This window comes from Sorex araneus, chromosome 6, assembly GCF_027595985.1.
Source record: "Sorex araneus isolate mSorAra2 chromosome 6, mSorAra2.pri, whole genome shotgun sequence".
Lineage (NCBI taxonomy): Eukaryota > Metazoa > Chordata > Mammalia > Eulipotyphla > Soricidae > Sorex > Sorex araneus.
Genome location: NC_073307.1, coordinates 142,326,016 through 142,352,697, shown reverse-complemented (window position 1 = coordinate 142,352,697; position 26,682 = coordinate 142,326,016). Strand labels below are relative to the sequence as shown.

The following is a 26,682-nucleotide window of genomic DNA, read 5'->3' as shown; positions in this document are numbered from 1 at the left end:
AATGATCTACTCTGGATTCAGAGAATTGAAGTGTTAGAGCGCATGTCTAACATGTAGAAACCCTGAATTTGGTCATCAGGATTGAATGCTTCCCACGGAATACTCTTAGTCTTGCCCCTATTGGCCCCTGAACACTACTCACCTGAGCATAAAACCATCTGCCTACACTGCAGGTCTGAGCACTTCTAAGCTGCCTGAAGACCATGAAGTTACCCACTGAGGAAACAAACTATAAATTCAACTCAGAAAGCTTTGTAACAATAACTATTATCATCTGTTCAATGACAATGTGGAAATCCAATACATTCCACTGATGGACGTTTAAGCAGATGCAATGGCCGCGCTTATGCATTTATCTTTGCAGACATGTTAGTTTTTATCTGTGAAGAAATTCCTAGAAGTGGGATTGCTTAATTCAGACATATGTGCATTTAAATTTTGATAGATATTGCCAACTACTCCCAACAACAATATATGGCTGTTTCCTCATATTCTTGCCAAATTTTGTATTCTTTGCCAAAATGATAGGTTAAAAAGTATTTTTGTTATTTAATTTGCATTTCATGAAATAGTGAGGTTGAGCATCTACCCATATGGTTGTGAGCTACCTAAAATTTCTTATAATCCTGCAAAATTAAATGTTGATTTTTTTCATTCAGATCCCATTTTTTTTTCTGGATTACTTTCTTCTTAGCTATTGTTTATCACTGTATCATTGTCATCCCATTGTTCATCAACTTGCTCAAGTGGGCACAAGTAACATCTCCATTGTGAGATTTGCTGTTACTGTTTTTGACATATCAAAACACCAGGGGTAGCTTGCCAGGCTCCTCCGTGCAGGTAAGACACTCTCAGCAGCTTACTGGGTTCACCGAGAGGGGTGGGGGAATTGATTCCAGGTAAGCCACATGCAAGGCAAATGCCCTACCTGCTGCTATCTCTTGCACACATCTTTCTTTTTTTTTCCTTTTTTTTCCTTTTAATTTTATTGAATAACTGTGAGATACTTACAAGCTCTCATGTTTGGGTTCAATCACACAATGATCAAACACCCATCCCTCCATCAGTGCACATTCCCCACACCAATATCCCCAGTATACCCCCCTTTTCCCACCCTCCCCCTAGGCAGACAATATTCCCCATACTCTCTCTCTACTTTTGGGCATTATGGCTTGCACAGACACTGAGAGGTCATCATGTTTGGTTCACTATCTACTTTTGGCACACACCTTTCTATATCCCAAAGTGGAATCTTTGTCCATCTGTCACCAAGATCCAAGCAGTCCACAGCAAAGGCTGCACCATGTAATGACAGAATGCTCCCAATTCAACCCTGCATATGTCTCCAGAACACCAGAACACCCAGCCTCAGGCATTTTTTTTAATCAATGTGAGAGACACAGTTACAAGGTTTTTCACGACTGGGTTTCAGTCAGACATTACCACTCGACCCGCCCATCACTAATTCCCCATTTCCCTCCCATCCCCAGCCTGCCTCTATGGCAGAGGAGAGAGAGCTTTTCCTTCTGCACACTTACTAAATAAAGTGTTTTACTTCAATATTCTTCTCCTGAATTTTTTTTTTCTGTGAGATCCAGAAAAGTCTGGGTAAAATTTAGAACAAATTTTCCTTTCCTGCAAAGGACAATTCCTAGCTCCAGATTGGGTTCCACGGACCCAGAGAGATTGGGTGGAAAGCAACTTTAGCTATTGTTCATAGTATAAATATTTTCAAAATATTAATGCATCTTCGAACTTTGGCATTTGAGGGTATTAGACTTTTTTTTTCCTTTTGGGTCACACCCGGCGATGCACAGGGGTTACCTCCTGGCTTTGCACTCAGGAGTTACTCCTGGTGGTGCTCAAGGGACCATATGGGATGCTGGGAATCAAACCCGGGTTGGCTGCATGCAAGGCAAACGCCCTACCCTCTGTGCTATTGCTCTGGCCCTAGGTATCAGACTTTTGACACCAAAGTTTTGATTTTGAATTTTTGTTAATGCCTGTCTGTCAACAGTGATCATAGTCTTAAATTCAGAATGACAACCCTAAAGATAAAGTTATGAAAATGTGGGGCTGGACCAATAGCACATTGGGTAGGGCTTTTGCCTTGCATGCAGCCAACCCAGGTTCAATTCCCAGTTTCTCTTATGGCCCCCCGAGCACCCCCAGGAGAAATTTCTGAGTGCAAAACCAGAAGTAACCCCTAAGCATTGCCATTGTGACCCAAAAGCAAAAAAAAAAAAAGTTATGAATGTGATGAGTTAATGCATTGAAATTATCATTCTGCTGCAAATTTGCTGGGCGCCACTAAGAAAATAATTTAATAACATAGTTTAAATTCTTTCTTTTATTTTTTTTACTAAAACATCATGATGTAAAACGTTATTCATAATTAAAGTTTAGACATACAGTGTTCCAGCATTCATCCTACAACTATTGTCAATTCCACTGCTTCTTTCCCCCAAATCCCCATTTGCAACTTGACAGGCAAATTTTTAAGTTTAATTGTTAAAGTTTATGCCTCATGATATTTACTATGCTATTACTATTACTATGTACTACCAATGTACCTGGATTCACTTGATCCTTGCCCACACACTACCACAGCTTTGCATGTGTCTCTTCTCCTCACCCCCTTAATTTCTTTTCTTTTCTGTTCTTCTTCCTCTACTTTAGAGTGATCAAGGTATCCCTTCCTATAAGATGTTGCATTCCTTCATCAGGTTATTCTAAACACCACATATAACACAGTGTAAAATGGAGAACATAATCTCTGTCTTACTTCGTAGAACTTATTTAAGAAGAAATCTATAAATAAGTATCATGACACTGCTTGGGGGTGGGGTGGGAGTTGGTCCACACCACATGGGGCTCTATCACTATTCCTGGCTCTGTGGTCAGGAGTAAGCCATCTGAGAAAATGGAAGTTACAACATTCACTTGTTTAAGGAGTCAAGAGATCGCAAGAATGGATCAATTAAATGAGTTAAACATAAAGTTGCAACTTTAAGATCTGAATGGCAGATTCAGTTATAGCCTGATCATCTATGAAAACAAAAATAAGGCCCAACCACCAAGTTTTTCAGAAACCTTAAATATGTTTGCAAAACCTATTTTTAAAGACATTGACCTGATTTTATTTTTTCTTAATTTCTAATTAAATGGACTGGCGCGATAGCACAGAAGGTAGGGCGTTTGCCTTGCATGCAGGTGACCCGGGTTTGATTCCCCTGTCCCTCTAGGAGAGCCTGGCAAGCTACAGAGAGTTCCCCGCCCACACGGCAGAGCCTGGCAAGCTCCCTGTGGCGTATTCAATATGCCAAAAACAGTAACAATAAGTCTCACAATGGAGATGTTACTGGTGCCTGCTTAAACAAATTGATGAACAACAGGGAGACAGTTTTCAGTGCCACAGTTCTAATTAAAAACATATTGTTACATAGCATGTTTGCAGCAAAGAGATATTAGAGATAAGTAAAACAGGGAATCATAAAAGAAGGAAGATGGAGGGAAAGAGAATGTGGTAAAGGAAGGGGAGAATTTCATTGTTCATAACTTATCTGTAACCAGCATGTCCAGAAAATTTTATTAGAATTTCTTTCTTATTTCACTCCAGATAACATGTTTGTTCAATGTTCATGTTGAAATATTAAAGACAAACCATGAGAGCTTGAACGATATAAACTTATTTATATTTTTTTTTGTTATTAGACTGACTCTGAAACCCTGAATTCCATAAGAAATGACAGCATTATAACGAAAGGGGTTAAGGTATAATTTACTTCTCTAAATTTTCATCTTTATTTTCTAATTGTATTATTCATGATACTATTGTGTGGTAGAAATAGCATGCAATTTAAATAAAATGAGAACCATTGTTAATAAATGATTCCAGGATCAAAATTCATACAACTGACCGTATAATTGTGTTTAAAAATACACTGTTGTTTAATTGAACTCTGAAGTTTTGCATTATCAACTCACTCATTGTTTATTTTCAACCTGTGAACTCTTCTGATATTTAGGTTATGCTGGATATGAATAATGTAAAATAAGCAACACTTCCTATTCCATCTAAATGAACGTGTTGCTTAAGAAAATCTATGGATAGATATGTAACTGTTGGCATAAGATTATCAGTCTACTATTTTGCTGTAAGTGACTTTTCACTATTCTATTTCAAGTATCTACAAGCATTAATAGGTGTCATAATCTTTTACCTATATTTGACATGGGAGAGGTCAAAAGGTAAAAGGATTGTTTTGAGTATAATGCTCAGATAATTCATAGCACAATAGAAAAGACATAACACAAGTTCAGAAAAATTAGAGGAAGGAAAAGCCTGCAGATAAAGATTCCATTAAAGTTGGTATTAGTAAATTGTAGACTGTGGGTTCAGGAGTTCCCAGATCTAAGGATATGTATTAAGCACATTTAAAAGGAGGCATAACAAAGTGTAGTATCTTCCTCAAGTATTTGGTGCTTATCTGATGAATTAACTTCCACCTACCATTTTATAAATAGTGTATTTTATAATGAGACTTTGCATTAGTCATGTAAATAAGTAGATCTCTCAACATTAAGATGATAATATAACATTTCAAATTAGTATTTATAATCTACTCTAGCTTTTTTTAGAAATTCAAATTTTAAAAGCTGTAACCATAAAGGGCATATTCTCCTGATTTCTTTCATTGATATACTCAGCATTTTCCCATTTTACTTATTATAAATGAATATTATAATAAATCACATTCCTTATTTCTCTGTGAACAGAGTCTCTACTATGTAACTTCCTTTCTGCAAGTCAACAATTTCATCTTGCCTTTGTCCTCAGACTCAACTCCTGCTCATATGTACACTTTGATGTTGTTTCCCAAGTTGTCATTCTTCCAAGGACTTGGTTCAGATTCACCCTGTTGACTCTTTCCACTTAGGAAACTGACACTTATACATGCTGACATAAGGTCCCCCCGCATAGGCGACCCCGTCAGCTTGCTCTTCAGTAGAACAAAGTATATTTTGCTTGTCAAGGGCATTTTGAACTGTACACATTAAATAGCGTTTTTAAGTATTTATGAAGACACACTAGATGACCTCATGATATCCCTTCATTCTTTTGAAACTATTCACAAAACTGAATGTGTATAAACAACATTCCTTTGTGTTTTGTCTCTGTTTTTATGTATTTAGTGGAGCATATCAGAAGAATTGGATATAGAAAAAGCCTTGCCATTTTATCTTGTCAATCATTTGCCTAGTTTAGTTGACATAATCTCAAATGGATCTCAAATAACCTTCGGGTAGCCTCTGTGCTTTCTTCCCAAGGTGTTTGTGAATGTGGCATTTCAAAGTGAGTTAAAGTCGAATTCTTATAATCTGAATGTCCTTTGCTTTGCTTTCTTTATATGAATACAATTTCTTCACTGTTTCTTATGTTATTTGAAATAGTCATACCTACTTAAGGACCTGTTTTCTATTTTGGTCTTTTTCTTTTATCAAATCTTTCTATATATAGGGATTACTGGATTTTGTCTTTATTATATGCACTAGTGAGTATCCCCTTTAAAATTGTTTGTTTGGAATAATTATGTTATTAAGAAAATAGTTGAGGGTGGAGTGATAGAACAAAATTAAATCACTTGTCTTGTATGTGGCTGACCCTGGTTTAATCTCCAGTGCCACATTTGGTCTGTTGAGTAATGCCACCAAGAGTGATCACTGAGCACAGAACCAGGAGTCAGCCCTGAGCACCTAACCACTGATCCGATCAGCCCCTCCAAAAAAAAAAAAAACCAGAAAAATATACTTCAATGATTTTTTACCTACTTTACTAACACAGTGTAGTATTGTTTACAAATATTCAGGTAACAGTTTCTGTGGTAAAAATTAGACAATATCTTAAATAATCATCTGCATTTTTCATATTAGATTTTATATGGTACCTTTTAATTTTATAAATAGTATATTTTATAATAATAAGAGTTTGCATTTGTCATGAAAATAAGTAGATCTCTCAACATTAAGATGATAATATAACTTTCAAATTAGTATTTATAATCTTCTCTAGCTTTTTTTAGAAATTCAAATTTTAAAAGTTGTAACCATAAAGGGCATATTCTCCTGATTTTTTTCACTGATATACTCAGCATTTTTCCATACAATTATACACTCACAATGAATACCAAATATCGAGATTTCAATCCCCTTTCCTATAATAGTAAGTGACCATAAGATTTATTTTAGATATAAATAATTGTGGTTTCTAATCCACACACTGAAATATGAAGGATTACTATAATTCAAATTACTCTACTAAACTGCGGAGCATGAATTAAAGAAAATATTGTTAGCAATGCCTTAATTTGGTGATTTGTAGCTTTTTCTATTATATAATGAATAGATCTTGATAAATTTAGAAATGAAAGCAGAGACACAATTCTGTGACTCATGTCACTGTCCGGTAATTGCTCAGACTTGGTGCTTGGTATTTAGAACATGACTTCCCCAGGTTTTGTCTCAAGTTTAATACAAAACCACCCACCAAGGAGTACCAAAGGAAGGAACCACATTGACAAGATGACGGATGAGCAATCTGAGTGCACACTAGGAGAAAATGATGGCAAACAAATGACAACACAGTGACGCTGTGTTTATTAGAATGAAGAATTAGTAGCAAAGTAGGGTTCATGATATTAGGCACAACTCTTCTGTGTATACATCTATGCATCTATGTGTATGTCTGTGCATATATCTATGCATTGGTTTCCTTACCTTCAGGAAATAGGAGTTCTGTTTCCTACATTGAGTAGTTTGCTAGGTTGCAGAGGTTGACTTTTATGTGTAATATTTAACACAAAAGTACAAGGAAGAAAGTACTTTAAAATCGTATTGGCATAAATCTCTTTTGCCCTTTAAATAATTTTTAAAATTGTTGTTTGATTTTGGAAAAGTATTTGTATAAAAAAAAGTGACAGGAAGCTCCTCTGAGTATATTAGAAGTAAAGTCAATTACCTGACTTTCATGTTTAATACATACACATGTTAAATAGAAGACAGTTTTAACTCAGCATCACAAATATATATAATTTGTTTAGGAATCCTAGATGTTTAAAAAAAATATCATGAGACCAGCAGAAGAGAGCTGACCTTATCGACCAGAAAAAAGATGTGTGAATCTGGAAAAGGTCAGAGAAAGATTCCAGTATGGCATTGCTTAATCCATAAGAGAAATGGAAAGTAGCTAAGCTATACTTAATCATTTCATCAATAATCAAGATCTTTTCCAGAAATTTAATTCCATTTGATTAATATCTTGGGTCAAATCAGGGTTGCATTAAAATTCAGACGACATTTGCATTCTGGGTACATTTTTAATTATATAGAGTTCTCTTAGCTTGTCAGACAAAACATTAGACTAGATTTAAGGCAGGTCAGGCAGAGGCTGCCTTGTTGGAGACTATCAAATGTGGTCTTACATGGCTCCTCATAGTCTGAAACTTAATATTATGCTTTTCTATGAGCTTCACCTATCATCTGCACTCTCATTTGCATGTCTTAGGAAGTTAAGAGGTTTGTCTAACTACAATGAAAAAAAGAAAAACAAAAGAAGTATAAAAGGATTTGGTTAGAAATTAAGTTGACATATGACACTGGGAAAGCCTGGCAAACTTCCCGTGGCGTATTCATATGCCTAAACCAGTAACAAGATGGGTCCCATTCCCCTGACCCTGAAAGACCCTCCAATGTGGCACTATTGGGAAGGACGGGTAAAGAGAGGCCTCTAAAATCTCAGGGCCAGGACGAATAGAGATGTTACTGAGACTGCTTGAGAAAATCGATGATCAACGGGATGATGATGATGATGAGGATGATGATGATGATGACGATTATGGCACTGGATATTCTTCCTGATTTTTGTCAAGTCTGAGATTTCATTTCATTGAAAAGGAGAAACGATTTTGGACAGTGGGCACTTCTCATTTCTGAAGCCTGAGAGATTTAGTTTAATTCTAACTCAAAAATTTACTACCAATGTGACCTTGGTCAGAGCTTTCCAATGCCAGTTTTATTAATTACAGCTTATCTTTCATTTAATCAATCAGGAATACTGATGGAACACCTCCTATGTACCAGGCATTATTCCAACTGCTGTAAATCCAGTAATAAAAGGTCCCTTTCCCTCACAGTTTTTCTGTTAATACTCTTAGTATCATAAGGTGTTAGTGAGAGCATTTACTTAAATCCCATTTACTTAATTTCCAGCATAGTGGTTGATGTGGAGTTAATATTTAATACATGTCCTATTTTCCCTTATTTCTTCAATATTTTCTATTTTTAATACAGAAATATGTCATAATGTCAATCAAGTGAAACTATGACATTTTTCCACATTACCTGACTCTGACAAATTTAAACTCATTAAACAGCACACAGATTTGTTCCATCCTTTTCAAAAAATAACACCATCTACTCATTGATCAGGGCTGGAGCGATAGCACAGCGGATAGGGCGCTTGTATTGCATGCGGCCAACCTGGGTTCGATTCCTCCCCCCCTTTTGGAGAGTCCAGCAAGCTACGAGAGTATCTAGCCTGCACGGCAGAGCCTGGCAAGCGACCCATAGTGTATCCGATATGCCAAAAATAGTAACAACAAATCTCACATTGGAGACGTTACTGGTGCCTGCTCGAACAAATCGATGAGCAATGGGATAACAGTGAAAGTGACAGTGACTCATTAATCACAAATTCAAATGTCTATAGGGATCAGGCCATAAGACCCATGAGGAAATAAGCTGTAGTTAAAGCAATCACTTACTTGTGGATGTTAAATCCACTCAGGATGATATATATTAAGGAATATCAAGAGTTCTAGCCAATTGTTACCCTACTGCTATCAGATCTCCTAGTTTGGCATGGAAAATAGGAAATCCAAATTATTATATAAAACTTTCAAATCATAAAATGCATTTGAGCCTAGAACAATGCAGAATTGAATCACATCAGCCTGTTTATGCAGGTGACCTGGGTTTGATTCCTCTGTCTCTCTTGGAGAGCCTGGCAAGCTACAGAGAGTTCCCCGCCCACACAGCAGAGCCTGGCAAGCTCCCTGTGGCGTATTCAATATGCCAAAAACAGTAACAATAAGTTTCACAATTGGTTTACCACTAGATCACAATATTATTAAGTTTGAGGAGCATATCTTTATACCTCTAAATATCCATAAACTTCCCCAGAACAAACACCAAAGTTCTACTCTCAGGAGATTAAGAAAATTAACCCCTTCAACCATTTTTCACAGCTCTTTCCCCTTTTCTTCAGGTCACCATTATGTTTTCTACAAAGTCTAAGAACTATTATATTTTTTGAAAGTTCATTATTTTGTCTACATTTGACATATGCATATGTTAAGTACTTGTCTTTGTTACTTTATTTACTAAATTTATCATACTCACCTCAAGTTCCATCCATGTTGTCACAAAAATACAATTCCATCTTTTTTGATAGCCGAGTGGTATTCTTTTGTGTATATCTATACCACAGTCAATGATAATACATTCCTGGCTTTACTCATATACTAAAGCAGTATGCATGTGTTTTTTTGTCAGATTATCTTAAAATTATTTTCTTCTCAGTTCCTTGCTTCACTATAAGAATGTTTTATATATATGTATATAATATTTATTATAAAACATATATGTTAATTAATTGTTGATGTTCAAGTTAGGTTTGGGGGACATCAAAAGCTGTACACAGATTTCTGCTTGTATGGAGGTTGGCAGAGCTAACCCATGATTTTTTTAGGGGCAACTATACAGGCAACAATTAATAAATGCACATTCGTGTACACAAGTTACAGATTTTGCGACAAGTAAAATGATTTTATGAACCAGGTGATTGTGATCACTGATTAAAACACTGATAGGCATTTTGCTTAGGCTTCTTCTTAAAAAAATAAGGATTATTGAACTCAAATTTGTTCAGATTGTCTCCTTCCATCATAACACTTCAGAGTTTCTCAATGGGATGATGTTCAGAACTAATGAACATCATAATCATGGCTCATAGTGCTTAAAATGTGTTTTGAAAATCGTTTGTTACTCTAGAAATGTATATCACTTTGCATTTTGGAAATTTTGTTTCTTGGATGACTCTACTGCTAAACCAGGCAAGTAGAATAGATATATGCATAATGAAGCATGATTCTTTTTCAGTATAAAAATTCCCCACAACTTTATCTTCTTTATTCCAGTGCCCAATCCATTCTCAGTTTCACCTTCAAGCTACACTGGCATGGCTGCATCCTAGGATGGCAAAGTTGCTTTCAAGTTTGATGCATCTGTCTTGAGAGTCCACTTTCCTTTTCCAGGAATCCCCTCTTCACCTTTCAAGGTCCAGCTTTAATGTAACAAATTTTTCATGTTTTTCTAAGAAAACTCCTATGCTTTCTTTTTCTCTCTCTCTTTTGCAGTTCTGAAACCCTTTGAGCTTCTTGAAAACGTGTTACTTGACATGATGTATTTGCATTGTTTGTTCCCTATGCACATTCTTACCAACATTTTGCAATGGCCAGCTTGAATCACTGTAATAAATACTGTAGCAGCAATGGCCAAAATAACAAACATTGAATTTTTATGGATCTGGAGGCAGGGAAGTTTAAGATCAAAAGTGCCCACACTGAAAGCCACATCATAATTTGTAGAGGACTAGCTTCTTACTGTAATCTCATATAGCCCACATAAATATAGACTTTCATGTATTTTTAAAAGTAGCATTAATTTTATTCATAAGGATTCTGCCCTTTTGTACCTCCCCTAAGCTTCATCTTCTTCAAAATCCATTCCAATGAAGATTAGACTTCCACAGAAGAATTTGGTGGTGGGAGTAGAGAGTGGTGTTTAAAGACCACATAGATAAAAGGAACAAAGCATGTAGTGTTCAGTGTGCAACAGGTTTCTATTTAATATCTAATTAAAATTGTTAATCTCACAGGGCTGGAGCAATAGTACAGTGGGTAGGGCGTTTGCCTTGCACGCGGCCAACCCGGGTTCAATTCCCATTATCCTATATGGTCCTCTGAGCACTGCCAGGGGTGATTCTTGAGTGCAGAGCCAGGAGTAACCCCTGTGCATTGCCAGGTGTTACCCATAAAGCAAAAAAAAATGTTAATCTTAATATAGAATAACAAGCATAGTAAATTTGGTTTATTTCTCACTAATGTTTCTATTTTAATTTTTTAATTAAAAAGCTATGATTTACAAACTTTTTTAGCTGAGTTTTAGTTATGTAATATTTGAAAACTAATCCCACAATCAGTGTCAATTTTACTCCACCAGTGTTCCCATATTTCACCATCACCCCAGCCCCTGCTCCATCCCTCCCCTGTCTACTTCACAGGTACATTCCAAAGTTCAGTGGTTGCAGATTAGATCTCATGTTTTCAGGGTTGTTGAGTCTGTGTTTTGGCTATACCACACTTTTATGTCACTAGTATAACTGAACCCTGACAGCTGTTCTCCCATTACTTCTGTTTTCTTCTTCTTACCCTCCCGCACCCCACTCAATCCCCTTGCTTTCTTTCCTCCTCTGTCCTCCTCTCTGAACACCGAGTCAAGGATGATGTAAGTACCCACCCTTTACTACAATACATGTCCTCATTGAGCATTCTATATAACAGATAAGAATTGATAAAAGTTTTGCAAACCCATGCATAGGAGGATGATCAAAGTTAAGAAGGGGGGAAGTAAATTGCATCTAATCCAAGAAGTGCTTTAAGATTTTGTTTTGTGAAGGCTTAAGATACTCCTGGATCTGTATTCAGGAGTCACTTCTGGAAATAGTCAGGTGATCGTGTGATACTGAGGATCAAACTGGAATTGACTGCATACACGGAGCAAGACATATCTTCTGTCTTCCTTCTGGCTGGAGGGTTTCATCATCATCATCATCATCATCATCATCATCATCATCATCATCATCATCATCCCGTTGATAGTTGATTTGCTCCAGCAGTCTCAGTAATGTCTTCATTCATCCTAGCCCTCCTAGCCCTGAGATTTTAGAAGCCTCTCTTTACTCATCCTTCTCAACAGTGCCACATTGAAGACTCTTTCAGGGTCAGGGAAATGAGACCCATCATTGTTACTGGTTTTGTCATATTAATACGCCACGTGGAGTTTGCCAGGCTCTCCTATGCGGGCAGGAAACTCTTGGTAGCTTACCAGGTTTTCTAAGAGGAAGAACTAGGCTATAAGCTTCCAGGAGCTTGATTTTATAGTCATTTTTATAGTCATTTGTTCATTTTCTTTTAAATGAACAAATTAAAAATAGAAATCTAAAGTTTGACCTAAAACCCATCAGATGTATAAATATAACTGACAAAATAGATGTGATTACCCCAAAACATGTAACTTCTAGGGGTCAAAGGTCAAGGGTTTGCATTTTTAAATTATGATTTTACACATTACTAAGATAAAAGAAAAATATGAAATAAATCATTGTTTATGGAGGTGGTGTTCATTTTCCTTTTATTGAATCACCATAAGATACAGTTACAGGACTTTCATGTTTGAGTTTCAGTAATACAATCGATCTACTACATATCCCTCCACAAGTGCGCATTCTCTACCAGCAATGTCCCCAGTATAACTCCCCTTTCCAACCATCCCTTTGCCTCTATGGAAGGCAATTTCCTTCATACTCTCACTATACTTTGGGGTATTAAGGTTTGCATTATAGATACTGAGAGACTATCTTGTTTGGTCCTTTATCTACTTTCAGCACACATCTCCCATCCCAAATGATTCCTTCAGCCGTCATTGACTTAGTGATCCCTTCTCTCTTCCAGCTGCCTTCTCCCCCAGCTCATGAGACAGGCTTCCAACTATGGAAAAATCTTCTGGCCCTTGTGTCTACTGTCCTTGGGTATCTGTCTCATATCATGTTATTTTATATTCCACAAATGAGTGCAGTCATTCTATGTCTGTCCCTTTCTTTCTGATTTATTTCAATTAGCATAATACTCTCCATGACCATCTACTTATAAGCAAATTTTATCACTTTATCTTTCCTAACAGCTGTATAGTATTCCACTGTGTAGTTGTTGTGGAGGTAGTCTTTTTATATCCAGCTGGACTGACAGATTACTTCCAGTGTGATATTTGCTGATGCTGGGAATCAACTTGGGCTTCTATCATGCAGAACATAAGCTCCAGTCCTTAGGCTATTCCCTGATCCTTAAGTAAAATCAGTTTTTACCTCTTCAATCACTTTAGAAATACATGATTTTGGAAACAATGCCAATTACCATCGCCCACTATAGTGCTTCATATATACTTACTGTTGGTTTCCGAGAAAAAACATTAGTCTCATTGAAGTGTATCTGTGTGGGAGCAAGAGGCATTCTGGGTAGGAGCTAGAATCACCGCAGAGGTGAGGACTAGACAGTGTAGCATGGCCGTGTGCAGGGAATCCTGTTTGGGAAAACTAATGCCAGGAGACATTTACAGTCCAAAACAGTAGCCAGGGACTCAGACAGCTTTATTGATGTGTCATCAGGCTGAGGAGAGAAGGCACCGCAGCAGGATGACAAGGACATGTTCTGTGTGTTCATCGATCTGCACTCTCCCATGGAAAACTCCACTTATTTCTGAATGTCTTGAGTGGTTTTATTGATGCAGCTCCTGCCAGGCGAGCAGAGAATTAAAGTCACCACATTTATTTCTCATGTCGTGTTGGCACTGTCATTTAAGAATTTAATATATACATAGATGATGCAACAAAGGAGGGATATTGAGTATCTCATCAAATTATTTTAGTGGGTTGCTGGGGGAAATTGCAAAACCCAGAAAGTTGAAGGAATATAAAACTGACCCTAGAATAGGGAATGTGACTTCTGTCATGAAATTTCTGCAATATTTTATTACTGAAATTTTCTATCGCATCAGGTAATGCATCTTGACTTCGGAAACCAGCCAATGGAGCAAAACTGTCATCCAAGAAGCTTATATTAAACTCTGAGAAGTTCAATGCATGTCTAGTTTTTGACTAGATATATTCACAGGGCAGAATTAGGTCATTCAGTAGACCTCAAGTCATTGGCCTAAGGAAGAATTGGAAAGGTTTTGGAAACCATTTCAATTTCTCAGTGGGAAAAACCTTTACATAGTATGAAAACTAGCACAGCATACTATAGCCCTGTAAAGTACAGACACTTCTGAATAATCAGTTTCAAAAATATGCATAAATAATATTTGTGCATAATTTCTTTTTAACATTAAATGTTAATTAGTTTTTCATGAAGTAATTTTCAATCCTAGTTTTTTAATTTGGTATTTGGCTTCTCTTTTATGCACTGTACATGGTCATTAATACATTATTCCTTGAATCTATAAACTATATAATCAAGGGCCAGGCATTTAACACAATGATTAAACATATTCCTTGCATATGTACCTGGGTTCGGTTCCTGAAGCAACCAAAACCAAAACCACAACAAAAAAGCATAAATGATGCTAGGAGTCATATTCTAAAAGCATTTACCATAACTTAGTAGAAAAATTTCTTTAATCAGGGTATTTTTGGAGCTTGAGGACTGGAGCGATAGCACAGCAGGTAGGGATTTTGCCTTGCACCCGGCCGACCCAGGTTTGATTTCTCCATCCTTCTCGGAGAGCCGGCAAGCTACCAAGAGTTATCTAGCCCACACGGCAGAGCCTGGCAAGCTATCTGTGGCATATTCAATATGTCAAAAACAGTAACAAGTCTCACAATGGAGATGTTACTGATGCTCACCTGAGCAAATCTATAAACAATGGAATGACAATGCTACCTACAGTGCTATTTTGGGAGCTTAGAACCCTTACATAAGCTGGAATGGGATTGGATTGGTGAGAATATTGAAAATTTAATGAAGCCTATTTGCATATGAATAATTACAAATTTTTACTATTACCATATATTTTACAGTTTACATGTCTCAGCAAATCTTTAGAATTATTACTACATTATTACATACATACTGAAAGTGGCAGGATAGTAGTGGAGAATCTTGGGTACTTTGGTGGTGGTGAAGGTGCTGTAATTGTGTACATGAAATCATAAATATTAATAACCAAAGTTCCTAGCTCATAATAATCACTGTCACTGTCATCCCATTGTTCATCGATTTGCTCGAGCGGGCACCAGTAACATCTCCATCGTGAGACTTGTTGTTGCTGTTTTTGGCATATCAAATACGCTACAGGGAGCTTGCCAGGCTCTGCTGTGCAGGTGAGAACTCTAGGTAGCCTGCTGGGCTCTCCAAGAGGAGCAGAGGAATCGAGCCTGGGTCAGCTGCATGCAAGGCCAACGCCTTTCCCACTGTGCTATCTCTCCAGCCCAACTCATAATAATAAAAATAATTTATTCCAATGGAATAGCTCTCCCTATTTTCATCTATTTTCATGAGAATGTTTTATTCTTGTCCTTCATGTTTCATTTATTTTCGTCGGAATGCTTACTCCTGTCTCAGATTCTTGATGTCTTACAGTTTACCAAAAAAAAAAAAAAAAAAAAAAACGGAAACTGTTAGCCATGCTCAGACCTCCTGACCTACATTCAGCTATGGTCAAGAGGCCATGACTTTTTACCCCAAATAAATTACCCCATTATTTATTACTGTGTCATAAATTACGCATTGTCTGAACTTTTCAAAGAATGCCTCCAAATTACAAAAATAAACACAAAATTATACTCCTGGAATTTCAAGAGGGACCTGAAATTATCTAATGAATTACTTGGAAAAAAAGTAATTTTTTAGAAAAGTCCTTAGAAAATAAGGAATTCTAAGAATTCCTCATAGGATAAAAATAATACCAACGTGAACTTGTTGCTATAAGTTTGGTAAAGTTGATGGAGGACACTGCATATAAATCCATGCTTTGGCATTTGTTTCAAGTGCTGTTGGAAGCTTCCTCAGTTTTAGCTAAGGTCTAGTGACATGAATTATGTTTCTTTTAAATTATCCTTTATTCTATAAAGAGGAAAGTATCAATGTATGAAAATTCCTAAAGTAAGCTGATAATAAGAGAAATGAGAAAAATACAGAACTGAACTTTGAAGTAAGCATTACAAAGTTGTTTGATGCGTTGAATGTGTCTCTAAAGGATCAGCAATGTCTTGAAGGTTATTTTCAGGAGCAAATATGTGCATACTGCCACTCATTTTCAGAAAGAGAAAAGACTGAAAGAGAAAGAAACTAGAAAGGTATCAAGATTTAGAAATAATAGGTCACAGTTTTTCTCTAGATGTCTTGGTAAACACTTGACACATGGGTCTGATTTTATTAGTTGTATTGGAAAGAAGGATTTTTCTAGCCTGTTTACCTACCTTTATATGAATTCAAATTAGGTCTTCCCTTTGGACTGAAATAGTTCTGCATATAGAAATCTAGAACCTGACAATGTAACATGCATTAATTATATATTTATTTTTATATCCTTCCTGCAAGGCACACTGGACACAACAACAACTAAATTATCACTTATACTCTGAGTCTACCTATTTGATCAACTTTGATGATAAATTAAAAGGGAAACTCAGTTCTTGGGAGCATACTTTAAGTTAAAGTTCTAAAATTTCTGAGTGGTATTAGGAGGAGAGTCCTAGATAGAAACAATGTTCAACGTCAGCCCTCTCTAAACTTCATTTCACCTCTGCTCTTATTCATTAAGGATGTTCTGTCTCAACCAGGTTTTTGTTTCTGTTGGTTTTGCTAAAAGAATTTTCAATAGAGGGGCAGGAGAAGGATTTACGTATTAGAATTATTGGAGAAGAATAACTATTGATTGTGGATAATCAAGAAAAGGAGAGTAGAGAGAGAATATTTTTAAATTTTTTTTCTTATAATTTGTGGGAATTCCACAAATATGTTTTATTTTTAAATTTTTTTATAATTTATTGATTTTTTATTAGTGAGTCACAGCGAGGGTACAGTTACAGATTCACACATTTTCGTGCTTGTTTTACCCTCATGCAATGTTCGAGAGCCCATCCCCCCCACGAGCGTCCATTCTCCACCACTTATGAACCCAGTATCCCTCCCACACCCCTATCCCATCCCCTCAGGCCCACTCTGCCTCTGTGGCAGAGCATTCCAATTTGTTCTCTCTTTCTCCTTTTGGGTATTGTGGTTTGCAATAGGGGTATTGAGTGGCCATCATGTACTTTCAACGTGCATCTCCCTCCCCGCTCCGGATTGCCAATCCCATTTTACTTGGTGTTCCCTTCTCTATCTGGGATGACTTTCCCCCAGAGTGTGAGGCTAGCTTCCAAGCCATGGAGCCAACCTCCTGGTATTATAAACTACTATCCTTGGGTATTAGTCGCCTACTCTGCCATTTTATATTCCACAGATGAGTGCAGTCTTTCTATGTCTGTCCCTCTCTTTCTGGCTCACTTCACTTAGCATGATACTTTCCATGTTGATCCACTTATATGCAAAGTTCATGACTTCATTTTTTTCTAACAACTGTATAGTATTCCATTGTATAGATGTACCAGAGTTTCTTTAACCAGTCATCTGTTCTTGGGCACTCAGGTTTTTTCCAGATTCTGGCTATTGTAATCAGTGCCACGATGCACATATAAGTGCAGATGTCATTTCGACTGTACTTTTTTGCCTCTCCAGGATATATTCCCAGAAGTGGTATTGCTGGATCAAATGGAAGCTCAATTTCTAATTTTTTGAGAAGTGTCCATATTGTTTTCCAAAGGGGCTGGACCAGTAGGCATTCCCACCAGCAGTGTAGAAGAGTCCCTATCTAGAGAGAGAATATTTTTAAAGGAGTGAAAAGGAATGGTGGCATTCCAACTTAGGATGTAGAATGTAATATTTTGGTGTCTAAAGCTTACTTTTCAATTGCTTGTTGGAAAATTACATTGTGTTAAAATGTGCTCATTGCTTCAAAGGGAAAAGCATTTGAGAAGTCTCAGATGATAAAACAGAACAAACAAAAAACACCCACCACCAAACAAACAGAAACCTCTGCCTCTTTGATTTGGAGGACTCTTTGGTAGCAGGGAAAATATATATAATATATGATATCAGGGTTTTCATCTCTGGGTGGAAATAAAGCCCAATTCTAAATGGTGGATCTGAAAACCATAAATTCGGAAAGGCCTCCCTCATCCTATGCTAATTACAAATTAACATATCTCTACCAGAAGGAAGCCCCCACTTCTTTAATGGCCCCTATGGTTCTATTGTAACCAGTACTTGTGATTCCAGGTAGAGTGTTGCCAACTTTCTGCCAGGGGACTCTTTGGGTTGCCAACTGGCCAATGAAGTCACATAGTACCTCAATGTTAATATAAATTAAGTAACCCTGAAGTCATCCGCTTAATACAAAAATGTAATGAATATCAAAATATAATAAAATGTTGAGAAGAGAGAGCTTTCTTTGGAAATGGATAATGCTGTATTCATAAACTTTATCAACAAAATCCTTCCCTCGATATTGATAAAATCTTATATTTCTGAAATGCATTAATTACACACAGGAATGGAGGAAGTCAATAGTTTTTCGGGAAAACGAAATGACACTCCACTAAACACTGAACTTTAAAACAAAAACAATTACTTTTCAATAGTTCCAAGGAAGAAGGAGCCAAAAGAAATAATAATATCCTCTATCCAGATCCTGTTATCTGCAGCGCGGGGACAATAATAGCTTTTATAAACATTGAGGACCAATGTTTCCTGCTATTGGAATCACTCTGAGCTTTATTCTTTAGCTGGTGCACTGATTTCCTGCCCTATCATCCTCAAATTGTTATGTTCATCTGATGCTTTTACAGGGTCTCACTGATGCTCCCTAAGTTTCTAGTGTCAGATTTATGACTTGGGATTCACAGTTAAATAACAAAAATGTGGACTCATTACTTTCTGCATTTTTTGTATCTAGAGACATGTGTTACACTGTGTTTTACTAGTTGATATTTGCAATAAAAATATAGGTTGTCAATAAGGAAAAAAAAACCCACGAATGAGTCTGTGAATGTCTCTAAAAGATAGTAACATTCACACCTAAAAATTTGTACTGTAACTTGCTTTGTCAGAAAAGAGAAAAAAAAAGACAAAAGAATGTTTAAGAAATTTGCAATTTTTCATCTTTTCCATCTTTTCATAAAGAAGGGTTTATATTTGTTACATTATATTTTTGTATTAAGCAGATGACATCAAGGCTAAAAACTAAAATTGGCAGTAATAACTTTTATCAATTCCTAAATTTTTATTTGCTATATCTATTTCAGAAAAGTATTTGATAATCTCTCAATATTCCTATTAGTAAAAAAGAAAAAAAAAGGAAAGTAAATCATATATGTTCTGATTGGTGGATACGGCTTGCATTTTTTATTCCAAAAACTAATTGCTATATTTTAAAATTAGTGTGTAGAGTGATAATATAGGTTTTAAGACGCCTATGTTGCATGCAATTAACTCCGGTTTTGTCCCTGACATATTTTCTGGTTGCCTGACTACCACTAAGAGTGATCTCTGAGCATTGAGCCAAGAATAAGCCCTGAGCACCACTAGATATTCTCAGCCTCTCACATGGTTAATAACACAGGGTTAATTAACCTGAAGGGTTAATATTTTAACAGTCTTAGAGCGTTAGGATATGTCTTACAAGGAATTCAATTTATGTGATTTCATAGCCTGATACTAATATCAGTGATCATGATCACGATCACTATCACTATCACAAAGTCCCATTGATTGTTGATTTCTGGAGCGGGCTCAGTAACCTCTCATTCGTCCTATCCCTGAGATTTTAGAAGCATCTCTCCACTCAGCCTTCCCAATGATGCCGCATTGGAGGCTCTTTCAGGGTCAGGGGAATGAGATCCAGCTTGTTACTGTCCTTAGTGTATGAATACACCATGGGAAGCTTGCAGGGCTCTCCCATGTGGGCAGGAAACTCTCAGTAGCTTGCCAGTTTCTCCTAGAGGGAGAAGTAGGTTATAAGATGTCGCTTCTGGGAGCTTGCTTTTAAGTCGCTGGATATTGGCCGTTGATGGGATTACACACACCTGGGTTCCTCTGCTAATATCTTCATGCGTGAGGCTTGTCTGAACATTGGAGAGGGGCCTTGAGCATGGCTGTGGCTAGGTTCCGGTGGTCATTGCCCGCCAGGAGCTCTGCTCGGGGTGGGGAGGGAAGCTAAAGCCTATCCCCTCCAAGGAGCTCTGGGGAAGAGAGCCAGGCATGTGGGCAAGAGGCTCAATGAATGGAGATAAAATATAATTGATTCAAAATGAAATGGATAAATTTCTAAAGATGCCGTTCAATACTTTTATATTTTTTTGTATCTACCAATGCAATTCTCTGAATGAATGATTTGAATCTCTTTCTGTTCCTGGAGCGAGCAGGTATCATTGGGCTACACTAGCTCGAGACAGGGACAAATGGAGATGTTACTGGAGCCCCCTCAAGCAAATATAAGATTAACGGAACTACAAGTGATACAAGTGATACCAACACAATTAAATGTATAAATTAAAATACAGTAAGTTAGTTATTTTTGAAAACTAACAAACATATTGCCTGTTAACATTAATTATATTGAAAAACTATTTTTAAATAAAATTTAGTTGAACAAAAAGCATCATTAAGTATAGTATTGATTAAAAGGAGAAAATTGGATTCTCGTATTTGGTTCTCGTTAAGTCTGTTGAATATGTGATTTAATTTGAACACCTAGTTTAGTTTATGACTCAAATATGCAGGATGGTTTGTCCTCCAGAGCCATCTCCTTTAATTATATTTAAAAAACATTCTTTTTCATATTTTGCCATGGAATCTATTTTAAAAATATGTTTTGGAAAGCCAAACTTTGATAATATTTATATTCACTGTATTCATCGAGAATACTTTTGGAAAGCCAAACTTTGATAATATTTATATTCAATTTATTCATGAAGAACACTTTTAAGTGAAACGGCTGTTAATTTGTTTTCAGGATGGAAACTTGAAATTTAATGTTATAATTTTTATATACATATTTTAATTTAGAATTATCACTTGGCTTCTGATAAAGCAATAATTCAATTTTTTATGCACTTTAGCTCCTGCATCAACTCTGTTTAAAAGTGTTGTCTTTACTAACTATTAACATATGTAAGCTTTTGACCTTAAGAAATCTAAGTTGATATAGAGCAGGGCTTTTTAAAATTTTGCCACTAGTAACCCCAGTTCATGTAAGAAATTCAACATGGATGAGTGCGGCCTGGTTTTCATTATATAGACAATTTTTAATTAATATTTAGTCATTGTCTCTTCATAAAATCTCTTAATGCTACCTATACTTTTTGCAATTCCATGTTCAGTTGGAATTTGAGTACTTAACGTTTTATGGGAAACACAATTTCCCATGAAACGTAGTTTGAAAATCACAATAATAGTGAGTTTTTTGTTGAAATATTGAATGTAATCAAAGTAAAGAGAAAGTAAAGTGAAATTTATCAGCTACACAGGCGGGGTGGGGGATTGGGGAGGTGGGGGTGGGGGGAGGTTTACTGTGGTTCTTGGTGGTGGAATATGTTCACTGGTGAAGAGATGGGTGTTTGAGCATTGTGTAACTGAGACATAAGCCTGAAAGCTTTGTAACTTTCCACATGGTGATTCAATAAAAAGAAAAAAAAAGAAAAGAAAATCACGGATTTGATGAGTGGTTGCACAGAATCCTGAGTAGACTCTATTTTTTAAATTCTATATTCTCTGTAAGTTGTGTAGTCTTGGGGAAATCACACGACTTTTCTGATTTTCTTTGTCATTAAACTTAGAGCCATAAGAGCTATCATGTGGGCTAGGGGTTAATAATTAAAACCCCTAGCCCACATGGCTTTATTAAAATAGTTATAAAACCACTATTGAACATAGAAAAACTATTTTCTGTATTTTTACATATGTCCATGATATACTGATAACAACTTAGAGGTTGCATTTGGTGTTAGGATGTTTGAATTAAAACAGTTAATCATTTTCAAAGCACATGGAACACTGAGATTTACTGATCATTTTATCATCTTGTTTATTTTTGATTTTTTGGCCCCCCTGGCAGTATTTTGGGGGCTACTCCTGGCTCTGTTCCCAGAGTTTTCTCTTGGCAGTGCTTAGAGTTCATGTGGTGCAGGAAACTAGAGAACAAAGGGTCAGCCATATACAATTCAAACATGTTAACACCTGTACTATTTCTCCAGTTCATCTGATTATTTTTGATGTCTGAAAGTCATAGAACCACCATAAAATGTATCAGATAGCTCCAGCAAGAGATATTTAGGAGAAAGAAGGTTAAATCATTTAGCCTCCAAAGTCAACATAAATAAACACACTGAATACAAATTGTAAGCATTATTTGTGAGTTTAAATTTGCTTATCCCTGCCAAATAAAATATTGTGTTATTGTGTATAAATCCTTCCTGTATAAAGCTCAGTGCTATACTGCACTAATTTTCAACTTCTGGCTGTGTGCCATAAAGTTTACTGGTGATGAAACTTATGCCAAGATGGAAATTCAGTTTACCATCATTTTTCTAGTGGCATAGTTGTGGTTCTCAGTTCCCTCATATGAAAAATACTGATAATATTTATGCTAACTTCATGGAACTGGCATGAGAACTCACGTTTCTAATGTGTCTAGAATAATAGCTATGACAAATGGGATAAAATAATAGCTATTTAATTTTTTTCAGTTTTCTTGGTGAGGAAAGGATCTTCTGACAAATTGAATATAAGGAGATACATGTGTTTCACGTTTTCATGGGACTGACTTGGATTGAGGCTTAAAATATAAATGAACTCATTATATGTTCTTTGTGATTCCTAAAGTCAAAATATAAAGGTACCTTTAGATAAATTTTCAGTGGCATAGTTATAGAGCCACGTGGCAGGTATGTGTGAGAAGAGGGTTATATCTTAGTATTATTTAACATACAGGTATAGTGCTGATCAGAAAGTAGATGAAGGGTCCTGAATCATGAACAGAGAGTAAGTTCAATTTGTTGGATCATAACTATATTCATGCAGTTAATTGACTCATTTCAAAAAAGAACTTAAACATGCTTTCCCTGATGGCCAATTGGTTTGTACTTCCCCTCTCAATGCTAGGAAGAGAACAATTTCTAGAGTGAAGTGGATAAGGTCACGGTATTGCCACAGGAGTTCACCTCCTAGTTTCTTCTGAATTTGAACAATCTCAATAACTTGAAGATCAAGACTCTTGTCACACACACAAAAAAGCATATTCTCCTTGCAAATATAATTTATAATTCAGTGCCCCATACAGCATGGCACTGGGATTTGGGGAACAAGAAGGGACCATAATTGAAAATAATAATGAGAAAATACCTTCATCTCACTCAACATAACTATAGCTGGAGAATCTTTGAGGCATTGATTCTAACTTCTAACTTCATTTTTCAAAAATGCTTTACTCCTCTGAGCAGACACTGCAGGAACCCATATATCTATGAGGAACCAGCTGGACTTGATCATGTCCTCCAACTCATCAAAAACATTATGAGGTCAGACATGGTTGCAGAAATCTCGTAAGCATTGATCCTCACAGAGGCAGGAAGAGTTCAGCTAGATTTTTTAATCCCATAAGGAGTCAGAAGCAGTGGCATTTAGCAAATCCTCTTTTAATTTGCTCACCGAGAAAATTCAGTTGAGACATCATTAAAAGAAAAGAGACCAGCATGATACCATTTGCCAAGTCTGTCTTTGAGCTATTACTTCCTTTTAAGGGATGGTAAGTGATAGGCAGAATAATATTTTCTTGCTTTTGAATAAACTTCTGTAAAAGAGCCCATGATTCTTTTTGTAATCCAGAAATCAAGAAACAAAGTACATAGAACACCCATTACCCACCTGTACCTGCTGAGAACTTCTCTCAGCATTAGGCAACCAATTAAACAACACCAGAGTTCTCAGTTGTCAGAGGCAAGCTGGAGCTCCCCTGGGGGGAATGAGAAACATGAATGAACTATGCCAGTTGAAAGGAAGCGATTTCTGGAAAGTAATTGGAAAAGAGGCCAAGCAAAAATTATGACAAAGTTTGAAGCCAGGTAGACAAGAGAGTAAATAAAAATTCAGAACTGTATTATTTTAGGCAAGTCTTTAACTCTAGGTTCCTGTTATCTCATGTAGAACATCAGAATAATGCTATTTCACAGGTGTTTTATAATTAAATATTCAATTTAGATGGAGTCTCAAAACTTTAGGATACTTTATGAACTTAAATTTTCTCTTTCTCCATGTGCACATAGGGTCAAATCCAAAGCACTGTGTCATCAGACTGCTTAGATAAAATTTGAAATTCTACCTCTGTCACATTATATAGACTCCTGGCTCTATCCTGGGGGATCATCCCAGGTGGATTGGTGGGTGGATCATATGGGGAGCTGGAGGTTGAACCCAGTTTGGCCTCCTATAAGGCGAGCTCCTTGTCAGCTGTACTAGCTCTCTGGTCTCACTTTTTTTCTGTCTTTTTGGATTACACCCAGCATTGCACAGGAGCACAGGGATTACTCCTGGTTCATGCACTCAGGAATTACTCCTGGCGATGCTCAGGGGACCATATGGGATGCTAGGAATTGAAACTGGGTCAGCTGAGTGCAAGGCAAATGCCCTACCCTCTGGGTTATTGCTTCAGCCCCACATTTTTCATTCTTAACCTAAGAAAGGACACCACATTTATTTGGATGCTTGCTCAGATATAACCCAATATGAAATGTTCCCTATGTCAGTGGATTTTCTAAGTACTATATATAAATATATAGTACTTAGAAAAAAATACTTATAGAGCTTCCAGGAAAGAAGAAGAACATCATCAATGTAGCTTATGTTTTAAGTTCCCCACTGGAAGCTGAAAGCAACCATTGGTCTTATCTTTGCATCATCAGTCTTTTTGACAAATTGGCAACTTTAATATACATTTAATTTTTACTCTTACATTTTATTCAATTTTGTGTTTATGGAAGGAAATGCTAAATATTACTTTGTAAACACTACAAAGGTATATCTATGTGTACATATATTTAAACAAAAAAATATTGATGTTGCTTCCGAAAAAGCTTCTGCAAAAATAATCCACAGTTACATTAAGCAGAAGCGAAGAAAAAATTATGATATGCATATATTTTTGACTCATTTATGAGTAGGTCAGTCCTTTACTTTTTAAAGAGACACTTTATTACAAGAGTACTGTGTACACAGGTGGTTTTGTTAATAAAGATAAAGAAGTCTGTGAATTTCTCTGGAACACCTTCCCAATTGTCTCTGCTATTCAGTATTGGGAAAATTAGACCATCTATTTGAAGGCCGCAATGGTTCACTAAAGATACAGTCCTTCCAATAATGTGGATACAAGTAAATAATGTGTATGTTATAAAGAAGTTTTTCCTTGACTTTTTGAAATCCTCATTTGATACTTTCATCCTCCATTTCTTCAAGGCCATCAGACCTGCTTTTGTATAGATTCCCTTGATGTCATCCCTAGAGAGATCATCTTTTGCCATGATTAAATTGTCCAGAATGATATCATCTATCAGCATCATCCTGCTCCTGTATCTAAAAAAATGTGCTTCTTGGTCTTCTCATGTGGCAGGTAGAACTCAATCTTCTTGTCAGTTTGTCCTGGGCAATGAGTGCTGAACCCAATTTGTGGCCATGTTAACTCTTGCATCGCTTGAGTCGAATCCATCCAGCTGGTTCAACAATTCCCAAATGCTTCTCTCAGTTTCTCTCTCACTTCCAGAATTGGAGCCTTGTCTTTTTGTCCAATTGTGTTAGTTTTATCAATAAATATGATAGATTGAACATGATCTTTAGCAACACCAAGCCATTTCTGCACAAACTGAAGTTTACTCCCAAGGTATCTCTGAATAATCTCAGAATCAACCACTCTAGGAAACTGACTGAGGTTCGGTTTGCTAAAGCGTTGTCTAATAAGGTTTTACCTGTGCCAGGAGGACCATAGTGAATCACCCAAGTAGGGGGTATTCTTTAGTCCTTCTAACTAACTTCACTAAATACAATACTCTCCAGATCCATCCATATAACAGAAAATTGAATAATTTTATTTTCTCTTAAACTCAAGTAGTATTCTAATGTGTATGTATCCCATAGTTTCCTTTTTTTTTTCTTTTGGGTCACACCTGGCTCTGCACTGAGGAATTACTCCCGGCAGTGCTCAGGTGGACCATATGAGATGCTGGGATTTGAACCCGGGTTGGCCGCGTGGAAGGCAAACACCCTACCCGCTCTGCTATGGCGATAGCTCCTGCCATAGTTTCTTTAACAAGGCATTTGCTCTTGGACACTTGGGTTGTCTCCAGGTTCTAGCTATTGTGGATAACGCCACAGTGAATATAGAAGCACAAATGTCTTTTCTGAATAGATCATTTGGGCCCTTGGGGTAGAAGATGCTAAGTCTAATAACTAGGTCGTATGGAAACTCAATCCTTACTTTTTGAAAAGTGTCTGTATTGTTTTCTTAAGAGATTGAACTGGGTGACCTTTCCACTGGCAGAGATGAGGGTTCTTTGTTCCCCATATCCATGACAATACTTGTAGCTTTAGTTTATTTTGAACTATTCCAGTCTCACTGCTTTGAGTTGAGCTTTCATTGATGTTT

The 26,682-nt window shown here is 36.6% G+C and overlaps 1 protein-coding gene and 1 pseudogene across 5 annotated transcripts in view; one reads left to right on the top strand and one right to left on the bottom strand.

Moving 5' to 3' along the window:
* The window catches only part of LRRC4C (leucine rich repeat containing 4C), a 1,396,500-nt gene that overhangs the window by 485,180 nt on the left and 884,638 nt on the right, over positions 1-26,682 (top strand). The gene's annotated exons all lie outside the window — the stretch shown is intronic.
* Positions 25,217-26,682, bottom strand: part of LOC101545406 (26S proteasome regulatory subunit 4-like) — a 186,495-nt pseudogene continuing 185,029 nt past the window's right edge.